Source organism: Dermacentor andersoni, chromosome 2, assembly GCF_023375885.2.
Source record: "Dermacentor andersoni chromosome 2, qqDerAnde1_hic_scaffold, whole genome shotgun sequence".
Taxonomy (NCBI): Eukaryota; Metazoa; Arthropoda; class Arachnida; order Ixodida; family Ixodidae; genus Dermacentor; species Dermacentor andersoni.
In genome coordinates, this window is record NC_092815.1 from 38,974,837 (window position 1) to 38,996,105 (window position 21,269).

The window sequence follows — 21,269 nt, forward strand, 5'->3', positions numbered from 1 at the left end:
AGCGCCGTTGTTGCTTGGCCGACGACTTCGGTGTTCCGCTAATTTTCTAGGACGCGGAAAACGCGCGTCGCGTCCGCTCTGCAAAGTGCCGGTAGCTTAAACTGGTGCTAGAACAGTCACCAACTGCTGTGATACTGTTTGCAGGTCGTGTATTCAAACGTCGTTGATTGCGTTCTCAGTATGATGTATCGTCATTACCAACGCTTTTCAACTCCCGCTTTCCGTAGCAAGCTTTGCTCGAGAGAAGGTCATCCCGAATGTCTGGTCACCGGTTCTGCGTGGTGTTTTCTTTTTCTTTCTTTTTTACGTGCTTATTCGCGGAAACTACCAACATCGCATCAGTCGTTAAGCTTATTTGCAGCCTTTTTCATTTCTGCGTTCGAGGTGAGTACGCACACGTACGTACCTGACAGTTGAGGTTTTTATTTGCTCATGGGCGACTTCCCTGTAGCATTGTCGAGCGTGCCGTAAAGCATAAATACCGCAAAGCTACCTGAGTAAACGGAGGTACGCACGTGCATTCCGTTCTGGTGTCAGTATTTAATTCTTAGTGTATACGGTAAATCCCTTAAGTATCGAACATCGATCGCGCAGGCAGTTTTCGAAGGTCGCGTGTCGTCGTTTTTTGAACGGAGGTGCGCATACGAAACATTACTGTGCGAACTGCTGTAAAGAACGGTAGCGTGGAGGACGGAAGGTCGAGCGCGCTCACAAGCATGCGAGGCCATGTAACTTCGCGGCCACGTCTTTCGCCGGCGGCGTTTTGGAATCGTCGGGCTCACCCGCTTTATTTTCTGTCTCTGGGCTCCTTGCCGTGCGCAGGGCCTTCCTCCTCGTTCTAGCAGTCGGCGAACGGCGCCTGGAGATGCGATTGCTTCCTCATTTGGCCCATGCGGGATGTTACCTGGCTCCGTAACGCATGCATGTATACCGGTTGCCGCCATAGAATATCGTTGCGAAGCCATTTGCGGCGAGGAATGCACGCTGTCGAAAGCGTACACATGCGTTAGTGGCAGGAATGACGTCGTTTTCCCGTGCCTCCGTATCCGATACTGTGATCATTCGCGAATGCGTGGCTGGTTGCACGCTTGCGCTAAAAGACATAATAACAAGATTCAATGGGGAGTTGTCGCTCGTTATGTGCGCGGGTGTTCAGATGCAGCGCAGTGATGGATCACCGTGTTGTCGAAGGCGGGCTATCGACAGAAAAAGCTGTGCGCGTTTCTTCTTTTATTTAACTGGCACTGCGAACAAACTAGGCTGTTTTATCGGCCAATTCGTAATGGCGGACGCTATTCGCCAATTTGTTTCCGAATGCCATGAGGTCTTGGTGGGCCTCACGACGTCTCATGCCTGTTTCTGTCTCTGTCCGCGAAAAAACGCGTACTGACCGCAATCGGCGACGTCCGTTGCACCAGATGCTGTGTCTGACCTTGGACGACGGTCTGCCTGATCGTTTTACGAGCTCACAGCTATACTCGTGTATTCCATGTCGCTTCATTTCGTATAGTTTCGTACTAAGGGTTACCAAGCTCGCAGCTCTGATCGAAACATCCGAAACCCGAAGGCAATCTGAACACACGCCTTCCATGTAACTATAAAACCGCTATCACACGGACTTTTCCGAGCATGCTTGTAACTAATTCAGATCGAACTCGGATGTCGATGAAGCATTGCTGCACGTTCATATCAAGCGTGTTTGACTTCCACCCCACAAGGCTCGATCACGCCCCGTCGATTGCTAGCGACGTTTTTGAGCGTCAGGCGGAAATTGGGGCGCGTTCGACTTCGGGGAGCTGTAACGGGGGAAAATAATAATAATAACCTTAAGAGAATGAATACAAGATGATACTAACCTTTTAAATTGTGATCGATTTTTCTTAGTATATAGTGCACGAACTTGCAGATCCGCGCTTGCAGTCGCTTCCGCAGGTCGTGTTAATGAACGGTGGCCCGCCCACCGCCTATAGCTGAACATGTTAAGCACGTCTTGTAAATTAATTGCCGTCTAACACTCGTTTTGTAGCATCAGATGCATGCTTGTAAACTGCATACCTTTCTGTTTTCGACGCATCCAGTGCCGTTCGACAGTACACAGGAGATCGGCCAGGATCAACATCTCTGTTAGCATTGCATTTGACCGTATGCAGCATGCGACGTCCTTCGACCGCGCTCGACAATTTTGGCGCAGTGTGACATTTATCAAAACCGAAACTGCCTGTGCGACGGGGGTGTAAGGATTGCGGCAGCGCCAGTGTGGCAGGGGTGTTATGCACGGTATGCTTCTCAGTGATCCCCTTATAGGAGTCAAATTGGAGTCAAATAGATGTCTCCAAGGAATAAAAATCGTGCGGGGGCACGCACAGTGGGTGTTCGGATGGAAATCTTGAATACACTTATTTCACGCGTGAAATTTCACGCGTTTCCTCTATCAGGTGCCCTCCAGGAGGGCACCTGATAGAGGAAAGCTGAAATAAAAGTATTCTTAAGACAATTTCGGTGGAACAACGTGCCGCGCAGCGTTAGGTTTGCGTAGTCCTTCTGTGATACATCGTCTTTACTGCGCTTCCCGACTCCTTGCAGTAATATATATGTTTCGCCTCATTCTGTCGTGTTCGCTTTATCGGACCGAACGGTGCATACTAAAGAAAGTAAGAAACGGGGAAAATAATTTTAAAAAAGCTCATTGAAGAAAGAAAATGTGAGATTACACGTACCGCCTCACTACCGCATGCCGCGATACGCTGGCTGTCCTACTTCTATATGCATAATACGTGATTTAGTGGCGCACAACTTCCTTTCATCTTTGGGAGAGTCTTACTTGGCTTGCCTGTCAAGCAATATTTACGTACTGGGCGGTATGCCGTTACAGTATTCTTTGCAGTACTTCATTGAAAGAGTTACTCGCGAAAGCAAACTCCACTAAATACAAAGAAAACAAGTTTTCCTCCATTCCAGCGTCGTTCGATTCTCCGGACGAGGTTGTTGCTGGCGTCTGGCCCGCGCGCTGTACTGTCTCCAAGGCGGAAGGGGAAAGAGCTTGTATGGTCGAGCCAACAGCGCAGGTTGCCCGTGACCAGCGAGGTCCTATTGATGCCTATTATAGAAGCAACTTCCCGCTTTGACAATTCAGTTCGTTGCGCCGCTTTCTCGCTTGCTCAAAGGAACGTGTGGCCGTTTATACACACATAGATAGCGAGGGGGGACGTACGACGGGGAATGTGTATAGCCTAGTTTGCACGTATGTGTGTGCCGCTTCCGATGCCTTATACACGTCTGCGCTGTCTGACGGCTTTTTAAAGCGGAACGCGGGTAGCACGCTCAGTCGTTCTAACTCGACTACGTCGCAAAGAACTGTGCCAGTTTCGGAGCCCCTGAACGGGGCTGCAAATTTCTTCCGTCGGAAGCGATAACGCCGTCTGCTCCGCGCGTCGACGGAGCTGCTGGAACAATGGAGCCATTCTCTCTGGCGGGCTGGCTGGCCTCGCCGGTAGTGGTTGGCGCATTCCTGCTGTCTTTCATTCGCGCAACACCAGTCGTTGCGAGAGCGCTCATTGAATTGCACCTATGTAGTCTGTGCATTGGACGCATTGGCTTCTGTTCTGCGGCCGAAGTTGTGAGGAGCGACTGTCTCCTTTGCGTATACATAGATGACGAAGAAAGAAACGTTGGCTTTCGTTAGTTTAATGCGACAACAGTGAACTCTTTCGTTACCGCGCCTATAAAAATATATGAAATTGATTGACCGTTTTTTTTTTTTCTACGCGTTGTTAAACGTTTCCGTTGGAATTCTACTGGCAACACCATTGCACCGCCTGAAGTGACTGAAATTTAGCCATTTGTCGGATTTTGCAATCTTTGGCAGATTGGGAAGTCTGGAAAAAAGAAAACTTCGATTAGAGGTATCGTCGAAACTATATAGCCTCCAGTGCTCCTAGCACTTCCTCAATAAAAAAAAACGCAAAACTCGCGCTTTGGTGGACTCGGCAACATAACTTTTAAATGACAGCATCAGTGAAGACACAGCAGCTTCTATCGGGTTGTATATTTCCGATCCGACGTATAGGCTGTTTTAACGACGCCTAAAACAGCGGTACGTCGATGCTCATGATGTGTGTTATTCTGTTGGACTAATATCAAGCCCTACTTCATTTTCTTCACCGTGGGTTACCTTTATCCGTCAGCGCTCGGACAGCGTATGTCCAAATTATTATGAGCAATCATTCCCGTCGTGTGGGGTTTTCGCTAGAACAAGAGCACACAGTCGATTTCAGACCGACCTTCGACCGAAACTTGGCTAGCTGTCTGATCTCTTAAATTTTGAACACCGCCTGTGCAAGTGCTCTTTTTAATTATTGTACAATATTGTGCAGCACACCACATTACTGTAAAGCACTGTGTACATGAACTGAACAAAGCACGTGGAGGCTCTAGTGCCAGCTGAACGCGCACTAGACCACCTCACCTGCTGAAAAGTTGATAGAATGCATTGTTCAAGTATGAGGAGGCTTCTGCATGCTCCCTGACCTATGGACCATCGCTTCACGAGCCTAAATAACGCAGTAAAATACAAGCCAGGTACCTGCTGCAATAAGTAAAAACACATGCCCCCTGTACACTATGAACTTGCCCGTTTTCACATTTGGGATGCTACTGCTTTTTCGCATAGCATGGGCATTATACTGTGGCTAGTATGGACGCCAACATGTCATTACTTTATTGCGTCATCCGACTTACAGATGTTGGGAACTAAAACCCACGCGCATATTTTGTATATTTCGCTTTTTTTATTATACTAAAAATAGCAAATTATTACTTCGTGTTTCTTGACGTGCTTAATTCTCTGAAGTTTCACCGGTGTAGTCCCGAGAATTCGTTTCAAGTGGTACGCCTTCCGAAATCACCTGTTACAATTCGTAAATAGCATTGTGTGCCGTAAAGTAATTACATATAAAATAGCAATTAGTGGAATTAGGCTACTTATTCAATTAAGCATTTATGATTTCTCGTAAAAGCAATGTCCACCTCAACGAATAACTCATACTCAATGGTTAGGATTGCGCTATGTGACACAGGCAAAATTTAAAAACTTGTTGCAGCTAAAAAAAATATGACATACACCTGGTTTTACAAGCAAACAGATTTCGAAAAGAACGACCGAATGCTTCGCGGTGCTTTCGAGCATATATATATATATATATATATATATATATATATATATATATATATATATATAATCAAAAGTTGTTCCGGTGGTCTCCACTGCGACGTACCTCATACTCCCTCTGCTTTTTGGGACGTTAAATCTCGCCAGTTAGAAAAGTGTGCATACTATATACAGTGCGAAAGAGTTCCGATATGCAGCGCTATTGCACAACACTCCGCCATCGCACCAATTCACGGGGCGTATCTCCATTGCCGTAACGCGAGAATAATAACCGGTAGATGGCATAAAAATTACTTGTTTTAGAGCAAACAACTGTCAAACGTTGGCCGGTCCACCTGCTGACGCGCTTCACCATGGTCGCCGCGGTTGGTAACCTGCGGGCCTTCTCTGTGACACGTGTACAACTGTTCGGCTCACGTTCGGCTCACGGTAACACGTTTTACATGATGCAGGGGCGTGCTCGCATCGTCAGTGGGCACAAGTCTTACGTTCTCAAACGAATGTTAAGTCCCCTTGCAGGCTCAGTACGCGTGATATTTCTCTCTCTCTCTCTCTCTCTCTCTCTCTCTCTATATATATATATATATATATATATATATATATATATATATATATACATACACACCTGTTCTTTGCGGGTTATACGCGATTCTCTCTCTCTCTCTCTCTCTCTGTGACATATAATATTGTGGTAGACGCAACAGCTGGACGAAGCTCGTGTGTTAGGAACCGCGGGAGCATTGTCCTGTCACGAGGGCAGCGCGTGTTAGTGCAACCGAGATCGTGCTCGCGGAGCTGAAGAGTGGAGCTAACTATCTGTACTTTTACTGTCCAACCCGTGTCCGCGAATAACATCTGTACTCTAGACAGCTATAGTTGGAATTTGGGCCGCTATCTTTCTCGAATCCTCGTATTTCGTCTGACGAGATTATTCTTCTAAAGCTCTGCATTTGCGTTTCTTTGGCTGCTTAGACTTTCCATCTGCTTGGGTTCGTGTGTCATCATAAACAACGCTATGTAGCTATGTGCTGTTTGCTAACCGATCACCTTGAAAAAAAGAAAGGGATGTATGGGAGGCAGCGCACTGAACAACACGAACGGGCGACGCACTTTGTGTGTAGTACGCTCTCTTCCTTGTGGTGTGTTTTGTACGCTGTTGTGCTTTGTCCACTCTCTTCTCGGTGTTGGTTTCATTGTGTTCTGGAAGATCCATATCGCTGGGAGAGGCCAGTCTATGTGCTGCAGTGGACACATAGGCCCGTGATGATGATGATGATACTGCACAGCTCTTTTTAAGGAAACGCTGCATCCGACAACTACACTGTCTCCGCTGCCTGAAAGATAACAAGGAGCCGACAACACCGTCGATCACGCAGGGAATCTTCTTCTAGTCGCGCTGGAAATTTTAGTCATCATTCCGAACCAACTAACCCACCAACATGCGTTAGCGGATAAAAAATAAATATTACAGACCAAATTAAATATACGAATCTGTATTAGAGTATAGTATAGATCAGCAGGCATTCTTGGATCAAACAACATCGGCATTCTTGCCCCCAATGCTCCAGAAAATCGCTTTGCAATCCGCGCTTCTAGCAGTGCAGTTGCAAGGTTGCAGCTCGCGACGGGGGTCAGTGCGTCGGTCATTTTCAACAATTCTCGCCTCTTGTTTGTATTTCGGTTGATGCCACATAGATCTCAGTGTAAGAGATAGTTGATGTAAAACTTCTTCTCCACGTTCGACTAGATTTTACTTCTGCGCGGGTTTCTGCCCATTCTGCGAATATAAAGTTAGTTGCGAGTACCCTCCTATCCTGTCTTCCTTGTGCGTGTCGGTCTCGCGCTACTTGACTACTATCTTGAATACTGCTACTTTTTCATGTGCAGAAGAGCAAAAACTGCCCGTTTACGAATACCATATACAGTCGAAGTACCTCGATATAACGATCGAAGACGGATATAACGGATTAAGTCTAGCACGTTTCTCGCCAATATCTACATATAACGAATTCATGGTTATAACGAATATCCGATATATCAATGTTTTTTTTTTTTTTTTTGACCTATCTGGTTTCGTTATAACGACTTACGACTATAGTATACGCGCTCGTGCGCGCTGCACCTATTCCCGACTCGAGGATTCTCGAGGCTTCGCGGGGTAAGCGCAATCAAGGCTTCACCGCGCATCTAGAAGCGACGACGCATGTAATTGGCGCGAATACTTAGGACGCGACCCCTGACACACTCCGGGAGCCGAGAAGGGACGGGTCGCCTCTGAGATCGCGCATCCCGCGTGTGTGTATGCATTGCCATGGGTATGTAATATCTGCGGTCTGCCTCGTCTTGGCTTCCTCTGCACCTTCTCGCACCACCCTTTCCAGTTTTCTTATTCTTTTCCCCCCTCTGTTATATCGCCGCTCTTTCTAGTTTTGTTTTCTATAGTATCCCCAGTCATCGCCTTGGCCCATTAAGGCGCACGCTGGCAGCGAGCGCATACACTGCCTCGCGGTCCGAGGGAGAAAGGATGGAGCGGGAGCTGAAAGTCGTGAGGTCCGAGCTGGCGCGTCTCTATCCGCGCGGGTTGTCAGGATACGAAGACCACGACTCGCCATCCATAACGCATACCCGGGAGGGTCACGCGCATCATCACCCCCCCCCCCCCACCCGGCTTCTCCTTGAGGCTTTTCGGCCCATCATTGCCTTGAAACACGCGGATATACGCCGACGGCTTGGCTGCTCTTTTTTTCCCAATAAAATAGAGAGAAAAGGGGAAAAACGAAACGATGAACAAAATGTGGGCTCATGCCTGCCTCGTGGGCTTCATTTCCGCCGCATGCCCACCGAGGATACAGTGTCCCGTGGCTTCGTCTACCTGCCTCTTCCCTCTCAATTTGCTTTCTTTTTTTTCACCCTTAGCGTCGTTTCTTCGCACTGCGTTGATATATATTTTTTTTGTTGCTGACCGCCATAAACTCCTCCATAAACTCCCAGCAGTCCCCTTTCTGCCGCGATATTCACGCAAACGCACGCAGCAGACAGGTAAGGTTCGCGCGTGCGCCGTGATGACGATGGTCCGTGTATGAATGAGTGTGCCGGGCCGTTTAGGTCCCTAATGCCGACCCTCTTTGTGGTCGCCCGCCGGAGGCAGCCATGAGGAGGCGGCCTCCGTTCTAGGCGACTGCTGCTTGCGGCAACCCTGAGCTAGTCTTTCATTCCATTTTTTTTTTTTTTGTGCCAAAATAGTTCGTGATCGACATTGCGGCGTAAAACCTTCGTGCGCACGGCGTACGAAGAAGGTTTCCTGCTTTTTTGTGCGAGCGCACTGTGCCGCAGCGGAGGAACTGCGTGCACTTTTTTGTACCAAGCGTTCGCCTCTTAACAAATATAACCCTGAACGTAGACGATGGCGGAGTTGTCCTGGTATGCTTATGGTACGCCGTCTTGAAAAGAAGTAAAGAATCTGGCAATGTCGGTGGTGCTAGCTGTGGCCTGCCTTTCCGCTTCTGCGGCTGACCTGTCTGTGCCGATAAGCACACGATTGCGTTCTGTACGTATGGCGTGTGACGCATGCGAGATATCCTGCTGCCATTGGTCGCGCGTGTGGAGACGTGACCTCGTCTCGTTGACAGTTCTTGAGGTACACGCTGCAGCCATTTGCGGTGTCACTCGTTACCGCGTGTGGCCGTGCGGCGTAAAACGGGACATGTGACGTTTGCTTCGAAAAAAAAGAAGAGTCGGAAATAATGTTGGATCGAAGCAGAAGGGAAATGGAGTGTATTGCAATGATAAATAGGGTGAGATCGCCTGGCAAATGCAGGTTTAACGTGCAGAGGAAAGCATGAGAAAAACACCTTTTGAAAACTTAGGTAGCACTATACCAGATTTTGCTTTCGTACTCGAAATGCCGACTGTGCTTGGCGCTCTGCTGCTGGGAGCACGGTGTTGAAATGCATTCCCGCGCGCAGCGACGACGTGTTGATGTGGATGGAACGCTAAGGAAGCTCCTACTGTACGCATAGAGCCGAGAATCCCGATGTAGCTGACATGGAGTGCGTAGTGAGTGTGCGCATTGCGGTGTGCCGTGTTTTTCTCATCTGTACGATCTACGAGCTCGCCTCGAACGAGTCGTTTTGCTTTGCTTGAAGTGAGCGTCTTCTTGCCTGTCTGCTTGCAAATAGCGGATGACGTATAGTGTGCCGTAAAAACCCTAGGGCATTCTTTCGGCGAATCCCGTCGCCCCCTTCAGGTCGAGTCACACGATCGGCGTTTTCGCCGAGTATTAAGGGGGCGCACTGGTATGCGACAACCGGTCGCACGAGAGACGCGCTTACTGACTCCGAGAGGAACGCGATTCGTCCAACTATTCCAGTCTGTTCGGCGAGAAGCTTTGCTTCGCCCCCCCCCCCCCCCCCCTTCCCTCCTTCGGCTGGCTGGTTCTGAGGTTGGTCACCTCTGGTGATCTCCTCCGGCCAGCATAGGTTTGTACTGCAGCCGAGTTTGTCGAACCGAGTGCTGGCGCTTAAGGGCTCTCAATATAGGATTTGTCTGACGGGTTGTTCTGTGGTGTGCGGACAACGTCTGGATGGGATGCGGTCGGCGTGTCTCTCTGTGCCTCGCCGACGAGCTTGCCATCGGAGCCCCACGTGTGATTCTCTCTGGGTATTTGATTTTTGCCGTTCCGCGGACAGTCCGCGAGACGGTATACGTGCAACGCAGGCGTACGCAAGCGCTCATTGGCTGAAAGCAGCGCATCGCGAATTCCCAGGCATTCTGGGAAGACGAATGGCACATGCATGTCTGTAGGCAATGGACCATTTTAGTGTAGACCAGTGGCCACACTACACTGTAAATGTTGGGGAAATGATGTGAATCATGGAGTTCATGAACTGATGGTACTAGAGTTAAATCTAGTGTCTGCGCGCGCCGCTGGTGCTGCGCTTCGTTCAGCACAGAAATGATGTTATTAGTGCCTACTTCGGTTAAAGGTCATTAGTGCCTACTTCGGTTCGGTTATTTATTCGGTTAAAGTTTTTCTTTGCGGGTTGAGGGATGGGGGTTGCTTTAATAAGGTTGCCGTATGGTTTCTTGTTTGAACCTAATCTTAAGTATGCCTACGCTTGGCCTCGTTTGTCCTCTAAAGTCTACCATCATGCTGTCTTCCTAACTTTATAATTATGGAAACAAATTTAATATATCAAAACTAATTACAGATGGTGAGCTTTACTGCTCTAGTGACAGCTAAATCTAGCGGCACGTATATTAGAAAGTGCCGAGGGAGATGTATGCACTGGAAGTTGGTTGTGACTGGGAAACACTCTGCCTTATGCTGCTGGAGCACTTCGCAGCTGAGCCACCAGAAGCACAATGCAAGAAGCCGTACTGTGCTTTTTTCAACGAAGCCATGCCAAGCCGTAGAGCGATGCATGTACTGTACCCATATTTCTCACGCGGTTGATTTATTCAGGATTTCTTCCGGTAACATGTTTTATGATGTGAATGCTGTGCCCGTATATGTTTTGATTTAATGAGAACTGCTAGAACAAATAATTTTCTCGTTTTATAAGCGAGATAATGCACGTGTGCCGCACCGAGTACAAGTGTCCTCGCTGCTGTATGTAGAGCGTTCGATCTCTGCGCTGCGGAACAGAACAAGAACACCGCAGCTGCTAGGAGTCAAGGCTGAATACTGTGTGGGCCGGAACATTTTACAGATACAGTAAAATGTTCCCACATACATATCGCGGCATCTGCCCCTGGTGCGGCGACACACGCCCTACACTCTTTCACATCTCGTGGGGGTGCGGGGCCAAACCTCAACACTTAAAGACGCCTAGCACGTCATTTGAGCGGTGGGAGGTACAGCTGACCGGCGATACCCTGGCGGGACAAGAAGCTCTCGTCCAGCAAGTACGTCGAGCAGCCATGGCCAGTGGAGTCCTGGAATGAGGACACCACCCACTCGACCTCAAGCTCAACCACCTCGATGATTCGAATAAATGTTTTTTTCTCTCTCTCTCTCTCTGTGGGCCGCGCGTTCTTGTTCCCGCTGTTCGCGAGCATCGTATCTCTTAAAATCCGGCAACTCACAGATATTGATTTCTTAGCATCGCGGTGCATCGATTAAGCTCTTTAGAGAGAGCTGAATCGTCTACATCGTCGTCTACAGTCGTCTACACTCGTCCACGTACACTACTGTATACGCCCCATTTGCTGTGACACCATGCATTGGGCAGCACGTTTCAGCGCCTCCCATTGAGTCGCTTCTAAAATTGCTTCTAAAAGCTTCTAAAATTGGCTGTGCCCGTTTCAGAGCATCTGAGCTCTTGCCACTCGCTCCATTGTATTCGTTGCATGTGAGTGCAACTCGCTCAGTATATAGAGTCAGCACATGTGTGCTGACACGAACAGCTGCGTTGGCACCGATACATCGCCGCTTCTGAAGCGCGCTGGCTGACTCAGCCCTCGCAACTGTTGCGCGCCCCTCACGCGTGCAACTCGTTTCCCTTTTTTTTTTTTTCGCGTTATCGCGTAAGGGTTCTTTACCCGAGTGAAACAGTACACCTGAATTTCGCTATGTGTTCAAGAAAACGCGCTCGCTATAGTCGCGCTCGTCGCTGAACTGCATCGTTTGTTTTCTATCCCGTTTTCTCCATAGTTGAGTTTGTCACATGCGTTACTCTGCCGTTCTACATTCGGTGAGAAAGCAAAGTCTGCGCTAATGAGGAGCGTATAGAGGCGAGATGTTTAACGTTATTGCACGTATTAAACGAAAACGAAATAAGCGCACTCGTGCTGCAGTAGCTCATTTTTAAGGGGTTTTTGCCGCTCATTGTTCGCTGCCGCAGATTGTATACGTCGTAAATTAAGCCGGTCGGCTGCAGCAGCTGACGGGCCTCCGCGCCGCGCCGCGCACATGTGAACTAGGAGCAGCATAACACGTAACGCCTTGGATGCAGATAAGGTCGTGTATATCTCGACCGAGATGCTCGTTGTCTCTGGACCTTTTTCGTCGTTGCTGCTCGTACCTCCTCGCATCATGCACAAGGCCGGCGTCTTGAACGGTGTATGAAACTCAACATGTATTAAAAGGCGTCTAGCCCTTTGTCGGTCGCCGCGAATGAATATTTTATTTCTTTCTCGCTCTCGTCTCTTTCGCCCAATCTCATTTTCGCGATAAACGAGGCGAGGCCATTTCTTCTTCTTAAACTTATTTCTTTCTTCGAAAAAGGGGGACAATAAACAAATAAATGAATAAATTGGAGCAGTCGCGCTTGCGCGGCTGATCGCCGCGTGGTTCTAAAGTGGTCAGTCACCTTGAGTTCTGGCGGCGACTGGGCAGTGTTAAATGTGCTGCAAGAGAAGGTCCGCTCCGGCCGACCGACGCGTAACCTTGAGTTCGGACGGTGATACATCTTTCGTTATCGTGATTGAACAATCGTCCGAGCCTGCGGACGTTGACGTTGCCAGCGCAACGAGCAAACGAAAAAAACTGTATATGTACGTATGCCGCTGTGTACGGCAGGCTTTGAAAGGAGCTTTGGCAACTCCCGAGGCAGTTTTCGGCCATACGACTATAGTGCTCAAAAGGGGCGGGGCACCCCCTCCCCCCCCCCCCCCTCGCGTTTGCGTGCGATGACGCATAGCGACCACTCACAGGACGTGCTATCGGGAGCACGAGCAGAGTCTGTGATGTTGTCTTGCGACGTTGTCTTATAGAAGTGCGGAATAAAGATTGCAAGGTGTATATGATCAGAATCTTTGCGGGACGGTTGTACCCGAAGGGTAAATACGAGATTAACAGATACGTAGTATAATTTAGCTCGGGTGCTCCTATCTAAATATATGTAAAAGGAGAATTCGGTTTTCTCGGCAACCACTGCACCAAATTTGACGAAGTTTGTTGCATTTAAAAGCAAAACTTAAAATGTAGCGACTTTTTGTTTACAATTTTTCATTTAGGTCGTCATTCTTTTTTATTAAAAATTGTCAAATATCGCAAATATTCAGAAAACTAAACTATGAAGTTTACAACTCTCTAACTCGGCAAGCGAAAAAGATATCACAATTCTGTGGCTTGCATATGATAGTACATCTAAAGCGGACAAAATTGATATGTTACGCATGAAAACAAAAGAAAATTGAGTAATATGGAAATACAGCTTTTGCAGAACCCTTGTACACAACGTAACAAATTCACGTAAGATATAAATTGACATATCGAATTTGTCCGCTTTGTATGATCTAATGGATGCCGTTTACAGAACCGTGATATCTGTTTTTGATGCAGAGCTATTAATTTATAAGCTTCGTGCGTCTATCTCTTATATTTTTTTCAAGCTTCCATATTTTTAAAAAAAATTTTCATAAATTTTAGGTCCTAAATCGGAATTCCGCTTCCAACAGTCACTAGAATTTAACTTTCTCTCTCAAATACAACAAATTTCATTAAAATCGGTCGAGGGGTCATCTCAGAAAAGCGTTTTTGTGTTTTACATGTATTTGAATAGGCTGCGTCGGAGTTGGGCCCGAGCTAAAGCTTCCTCTTAAGCCGAATTTTCGCAAAGGTGGAATAGTGCGTGAACATGCGGTTCGTTTCCCGTAGACCCTGTGAAAAGAAAACAAGAAAATTCCGCACTACACGAAGCGCTAATTAATCGATGAAGCCGAACGTCCATCTGCTACTCAGCTTAACGAGGGGCTCGGACTTTGAGGCTGCTATAGCTCCATACAAACAAACGGGGCTTCTGTGGACACAGACAGATACGTCAGCCTCGACGATGACGTGAAAACCTGCAGGGCTCACAGGAACAATAATTGAATAGGTCTTCAGGGTGTCTCTGCCAGCAGATAATTATGGTTATAGGAGTACACTGCCCAGGATCCACGAGAACCATGGTGTTCACACGCGCTGCAGGTGATAATGAATGCTCTGAATCCTTTGATGCATGCTAGTTTCAACAGCATGAGCTCACTGAAGAGTTTTCGAGCAAGCTACTTGACAAGCCAGCTTTTGTGGCAGCGCGCAGGTTTGCACAGCGACAACAAACAACGATTGCTTGTTTGCTTTTAATTAAGAGCGTGCATCTTAACGGGACTGCACTATTAAACTGCGTATTTTCGGAAGTTCGCTTTCCAGTCACGCAACAGCGAGTGATATATACTCTCCGCTGTAGATACGAGCGCCCTCAAAGTGAAGTTAAATATGGGACTAGCGGGTACTCCCACAAAGGGATCGAGTAATCGTCGATTTATCTTGCTGGTGTGCAGCACATCGCGCGCTGAACAGGGTCCCAGCACGCGCCACTCACGAGATAGTGATCGGCGTGTTAGCAAGACGATTGCCGACGGCAGTTAACGTAATAGAAGTGATGCATCGTATATAATTTCGGTGACCCACGGTATAGTGATCTACGTGTGTAAAAGCGATGCGTCGTATATAATTTGGGTGTCAGACTTCAATCGCCACCAATATCAAGCTAACAGTTCGGCGTCATATTGAAGCAACAGGTGCTGAGCCATCGCCAAGCTCGCGCTTGCCTCCAGGCCTTGTCCGCTGCAGGAATACAATTTAAAAAAAAAAACGAATACAAGAAACCCGAAACATCTCAATGAGCGTTGTTCTGTCTCCGTCACGCGGCCAAACTATGCGTCCATTACTATATCGGCTCCTTCAAGGAGTTTCTGTGAATAACAGGTGCCGACGAACAGCACTGAAACGCGCTTCACGTATCTCCGTGTGTCGTCTTGCGAATGAAGGAGTAATGTCGCCCCCATTCCTTAGCTTCTTCCACTCGGATGCTTCGGCTGCTGTAGAGTATACATACGCGCATGGGGTTGTGTGTTTGGAGAGATAAATCAAAGAGCGAAAAGAGGCCTTTCCCCTTTGTTCCGCTTGGCCGATCGCCGAGCCGGGTCGGTCTGTCTTTCCGTCTTCGTTGTCTCGCACGCTATACAGCCGGCGCCTGCGTGGTATGTGGTGCCTCGTTGCCGGCGGCTCCGTGGACAATCGGGCTTCTCATTCCCTCTTCCGGGTTCCAACTCCCGAGGCGAGGCTCGCCGCTTTCTCGCATGTTTACCGTCGCTCCTTGCATCCGGTATGAAATGGCTGATCGCTGCGATATAGTCTCCCTCGCTGTATACGGCTTGGTATATATGTGACGCACCTGTGCGGGAAAGGATTCAGCGAGGATACGATAAGACGTCGCCGCACCATAGTGCGACGGACCGAAGGTGACCGCGGTGGCAACCCGTTCGTTTTCTTATACTTTGCTAGACTATCGGAGCCGTCGTATACACACTGTTTCGAAAGAAAAAAAAAATAAGACTGAAGGAAAATAATGGCTTCTGTGGAGGGGACTTGTTACAGGCAAACTGAAGGACAACACTAAATCAGTTTAGAGTGTTGCGTTTTCGTTTAGTTGTTGGGAGAATGTCGATTGCTATAGCGAAGGAAAAACAACAACCTAACTTCTCTTTCTTGAATTTCGCGCCTAAATCGCAGCGCCGTTTAACGTCGGCGTTACGTCACGGATTTGGCACGTTGGCGCATATACTCCAGCCATTCTTGCGCTGTAAAGGTTCTAGAAAGTTGCTATGTTGACTCTTTGGTTCTTCTAAAAAACACAATGTGATCCTTGATTATAGACGAACAATTGACCGTATAGTCCCGGGAAAGAAGCTGCAGTGTGGCGCTAAGGGAGCTTGTGCGGCAGCTTCAAGGGGCCTTAACTGTTTGTATACGTCCCAAACCCTCTCCGCTGCACCATGTATACCGTGTGCTTTATATATATCGCGTCTCATGGTTGCACGAATGCGATGTTTATGCACCGAGCAGCTGGCAGGCAAACGTGTGTGTTTGGATCCACAACTGAGAACAGAGTGCGCGCTTCTGCTCAGTCAGCCGCAACCTTCGTTCTGCGCGGGATGTTTCGAGCGCTCGCCGTTGCGCTCTGGGGTTTTTTTTTGCAACGTAACCCGAGGATGAATTTGTAAAAGATTCGGCGTGCACCGGCACAGATGGCGTATGCGCGGGCTCCCCACGACACAGGGGAGCACGTGCACGTCACCCACTCTAACTACGATAACAGACGAAGCGCTACATCGGAATGCTGTGCGAGCTGCGGGGTTCGACTGCCGAGAACTTTGCATGCTCTGCGGACGGGCCGCGCAGTAATATTCACGGCAGGTGCGTCGTTCCCGATTCATCTTTCTGGCGCCCGCTATGCAATAAAGAATGCCAATACGTCGTTTGGGCACCTTAATTCTTATTTTCTGTTTTTACGCTACGAGCGGTGGCCAATCAATGGAGTGTTAATTAAAATCCGCGGGCGCTTTCGATTAACTTTAGGGGAGTAATGGGAAATGTTGACTGATATCTTTCGTCGCCGCTCAGGGGTTATAACATGTCTCAATGTGATGAACATCACGCAGTGTTAACATGTCCATGCTATGTATACATGTGTATCCGACCCTTATTTCTCTGGCGTCTCCGCGGAAGAGTGTCCTCGTGGCTGCGTTGGACCTGTTGCGTATGCGTTATGCTCACGAGACTTCTGTACACGCGGCTCGTTGTTTTCACTGATGCTTAAGTAACATCTTACCGGCTACGCACGCCATATACGGCCGCGGCGGGCCCAGCGCTGCGTGGCGGTTACATGCCGTCGGCGTTCGTTTGCCCGAGTGGCCGGCTGCGAAAAGCCCCGAGCCCAGCGGGCGTCGCGCGTTGTCTCCTCTCGCGGCACGTTACGTTCCGCGCTGCGGTCGTTGCCGCCGCGGGCGCCGGAGCGTCACGCTCTGCTCCCTCGCCTCGCAGCTCCTCCCCGAACGGAGCGGGGGTCCGGCGGACGCCGCCGCGTGCATTGTTCTCCAATGAACCGAGCGACAGGAAGGATGGCCGAAGGGGTGGACCGCTTCTGAAGCTGAATACGGCGACGCGGCACAGCGCGCGGCGTTGTGCCGCGTCCCGGGCCTTGTTTTCTCGGCGAGAGAGCGCGGAGGCCACTCCGGCGCTGACGGCTATCGGGAGTGCCGTGCTACAGCGCGCCAAATTGCCGCCGCATGCCGGCGGGCGGCCTCGTCCCACGGCTCCCTCGGCGTCCAAATTGGACGCGCGTGCATGCATGCAAGGCACACACCGCCGCGACCGCGACCGCGTCCAGCTTAGCGCCGAGCGCAGCCGCGGGACCTTCTTCCGGCACATACACCCCCCCCCCCCCCCCCCCCCCGCCATGCCGTACATGGTGATCGGACGGGCAGCTGCGTAGAATATGTTGCTGCTGTTTCACACTTTACGGCATCTCTTTATTTGCAACCCCTCCCCCCCCCCCCCCCCACACACACACTAACACGCACTTGTGTTTAGGATAGCGGACGGAGATCGAAAGTGGAAAGAGTCGTATACTATCGGCTTTGTTCGATAAGATAGCAATTGTATACGCTCTAAAGAAAATCTGCGCTTATCTAAGTGTGCGTTTGCAGATTTTTTACACACCTAATTTAAGCGTGATACTTCTCCACGCTTACCGATCACGCTTACTAAGGGCGATCAAGGTCTTCACGGTTAGCAAGCCTGATAGGGACCCCTATTCACACGCTTACTATGGCGTGACCATTCTCCACGCTTAGATACGGTACCTGAAGAATGTCGCACGAGGTGGGTAAGGGCATGGGGAGGGATGCATGCCCCCTCCCCCTTCTCTACATGCGCGGGAGGCTACGATCAACCATTCGGTTTCGGTTGCCGACCTCGGTGGTTGCGCTCCATTGGAGAAAAAAAGAAGCTTAAAGAAGGGTTTTACGTGTACGTTAAAGAATCCGTTAAAGGGGCCTCAAGCGAGATTAACCTAAAGCCCCTCCATACCACTACTACCGCTGATGGAGGGGAGGGGCTTTAGATTAACCTTTCTTTCGTAGTCTTCCATAGCCTCAGTGTTGCTCTTTGACTCATCACTCGACGAACCGGTGACGCGCTAATGCGAATGCATGTGTGGATACGCCACGTGACCATCTGCCATGTGCGTCGAGCTCGCCGCGTCGCCTTCACTGCAGTGGCAGATTATCACTAAAGCTTGCCGGTCAATTGATACGGCGCCGTAACATATCGTAAAGCTTACGTGCGTCGGGAACGTTTCAGGATAGCGCGTAGCGTTCTTTTGCACCACCGCGGAGCGCGCTGCATTCGAGTTGCTCCACTGGCGCGTTAATGCGTTTTAAGCGTGGGAACCGGGACGGCGTTCGCTGCGGGCGTATATCGGTGCGTGCGGGTGGCTGTTGATCGCGAGAGGAAGAAGAGGCGCCTCCCCGCGGCGTTGTCTCCTCTCCGTCAGCTGAATTCCTTCTCCCGCGCTTCTCTCCAACGAGAGACCAAATTGCAGCGCGCGCACCTGAAAAGAGCGGCAGCCGCGCGCCATTTGCAGTGTGGGGGAAAACAAATGCACGTGCGCGTTGCGTTCCCCGGCTCGTCAAAGCTAATACGTTGAACACCGCGTGTACGGGAAAGAGGTGCGGAATCTCGGTGGGTGCTGGCGTGGGCCCCCCCGCTGGTATACGCGTTGCGCAACGGACGTCGGCCTGCTGCCTGCGTCCGGGCGGCGTGCCTAATGGGTATGCACGAGGAGCGCGCGCACGATGGTGCGCGTTGATCTCGCGGCCCCCTACTTCTCTCGCGCGTTTGCTATGCGTCCCGTGCCCGTGAATGCGCGCGCAGCAGCAGCTCGCGGCAGCCGCCCCTCTTACTCACTCCAGTCTACCTGGCCCTGTTGGTTTATGTATGCGACGGCCGTTATATCTATAGCGGCGTGCGTGCGTGCGTGCGTGCGTGCGTGCTTGCGTGTGTGTGTGTGTGTGTGTGTGTGTGTGTGTGTGTGTGTGTGTGTGTGTGTGTGTGTGTGTGTGTGTGTGTGTGTGTGTGTGTGTGTGTGTGTGTGTGTGTGTGTGTGTGTGTGTGTGTGTGTGTGTGTGTGTGTGTGTGTGTGTGTGTGTGTGTGTGTGTGTGTGTGTGTGTGTGTGTGTGTGTGTGTGTGTGTGTGTGTGTGTGTGTGTGTGTGTGTGTGTGTGTGTGTGTGTGTGTGTGTGTGTGTGTGTGTGTGTGTGTGTTCACGTTTTCTTTTCATTTTAACGATTCTCTTTATCTCTTTCGTTCGTTCCTTTTACTTACCTTATAGCTTCACGCATGCACGCCGCCCTCGACGACTGCATTCCGCCTTGAATATGCCGCCTCCTCGGCAATGCCCCAGTTACTTCCATACCAGAAATTGAGAGAGCTAGCCGGGCGCTCGCAGTCATGTGAGTGTATTGCCTTTAGAATATTCTGCATACTCGAGGCAAATGCAACGCGAAGGCGATTCCTTTTTTGGCGGATTCGCACTTAGCCGCGGTCCTTTAGCGAAGTCGCTCTCGTGGTGGGTATTTTGTGAAATCGCAGTCAAATCATACAGGCCACTGCTCGCGTCATTAGAACCGTGTCCACCTTACGGAAGGCACGTAGTGAGGCTCGCACGTTGCGCCAACGCTGAGAACGTTCGTTCTCGCCCCGCACGATTATATTTTTGTATGTGCCAAGAGTGGTGGTCGCAACGCACTTTATGCACAGCATCAGCTCCAGTCGCTTGGCTGGGAATGCGCGCACTGCCTTGTTAGCACTTTTGAAAAGATGCGCACCTCAGCCGGCTCTTCATATTCTGTTAACTACAGGTGCTTCAGGTCCGTAGGCTCGAGAAGGTCAGAATATGCTCGACTGAATGGAAAAAGAAAATCCCTCTCCATTCCACCCTGTGAAAGTGGATGTACAGCGAAGCTGCTGCCGACGGTAGACAAGCACGACCGACGTCAGACAACGTTAGACGAGCACCACCACCACAAGTGACGTATGTCACGCGCGCACGCACGTGTGCGGAAGTGCAGCATGCACGCTCATTCCTCTAGGCCCTCCGCCAAGCGCAAGTGCCTTATTGAAGTAATTCAATTTTTCAAAGTAAACTGCGTCGGAGAATTCGTAAATTGCGACTTACGCACAAGCTGAACACATGACAGCTTCGGATTGTAATTCGAATGTACGAGAATGACGGCATCTTCACGTGACGCTATCGTGTGATGGCGTCGTTGCGTCAAGTGTGACGTCACTCGATGACGTATTCCTCAAGTGATGATGTCACCTGATGACGTCATGCGATCCCTCTTGGAGAAGCAGCACGCTGTGCGCTCCACGCCTCTTTGCACTGTCTCCGGGATCGGCCGACATTTTTGTTTGAGCACCGCGCACGCAGACACGAAAAATCCCGACAACTAGAGGCTAACAGCTTGCCGTAAAAAACAACGGGTCATCTCAGGCCGCAACAGACTGTCGCCGGCCCGATCGCGACGGTCCACGCCGAAGTGAAACTTCGTTTCTTCCACGAGAATCGCTTCAATACCAGCTCCGAGTCGTTCGAAGGCGGCAATGCTCGCCGAATGTATAGCCAGTAGAAGCTTACAGGTTTCTGCAGCGGAAGTATCCAATCGCCTCTGGCTGAAGCTGGGGGCTATTGTGTATACAACACTATTGTGTGTGTGCGCTCGCGCGCGCCCCATAGGAGATGGATGGATCGATGCGGGCGCCTGCAGGCTACACACCACGAGATCCCAGTAGCTGCGCCGGCAGCCGTGTTACAGTGTACTAGAATTCTAGTACTCTAGTACACTGTAGCCGTGTTGCCCCGCGCAAGCCATGCACGTTTCCGCGGCGGTGGCTCTCGGTCCGCGCTGCGCGACCTCTTGCGAGTTAGAAAGCACGGAGGGTCGCGCCGTTTCCTGGAGTACATTGTGTCGGTCGCAGGTACGGTGCACGCACAAAATCAACACATACGCCTACGTTATACGATACATACCGACTGCCCGATGCTGCGTGCGTGCGGCAGCATGTATACCTATGTGACTCTATGTTACAACGGTTGGAAGAGGCGTGGCATGGCGGAGTTGCGAAACGCTTGGACGGCCGAAGTAATTGTTCCTGCCGGGTCCTGCAGCCGAATAGACACGGGTATTCCTTCCGCTGCTATACGCTTGCTGTGCGGTGCCACGTCGTTTCTGAGGCACCGCGCGGGCGCTCGCCCTGGTCGCGCCGTTG

The 21,269-nt window shown here is 50.1% G+C and overlaps 1 protein-coding gene across 3 annotated transcripts in view; it reads left to right on the plus strand.

Annotated features, from left to right (window-relative positions):
* Positions 1-21,269, plus strand: part of ck (unconventional myosin-VIIa ck) — a 173,079-nt gene that overhangs the window by 539 nt on the left and 151,271 nt on the right. The gene's annotated exons all lie outside the window — the stretch shown is intronic.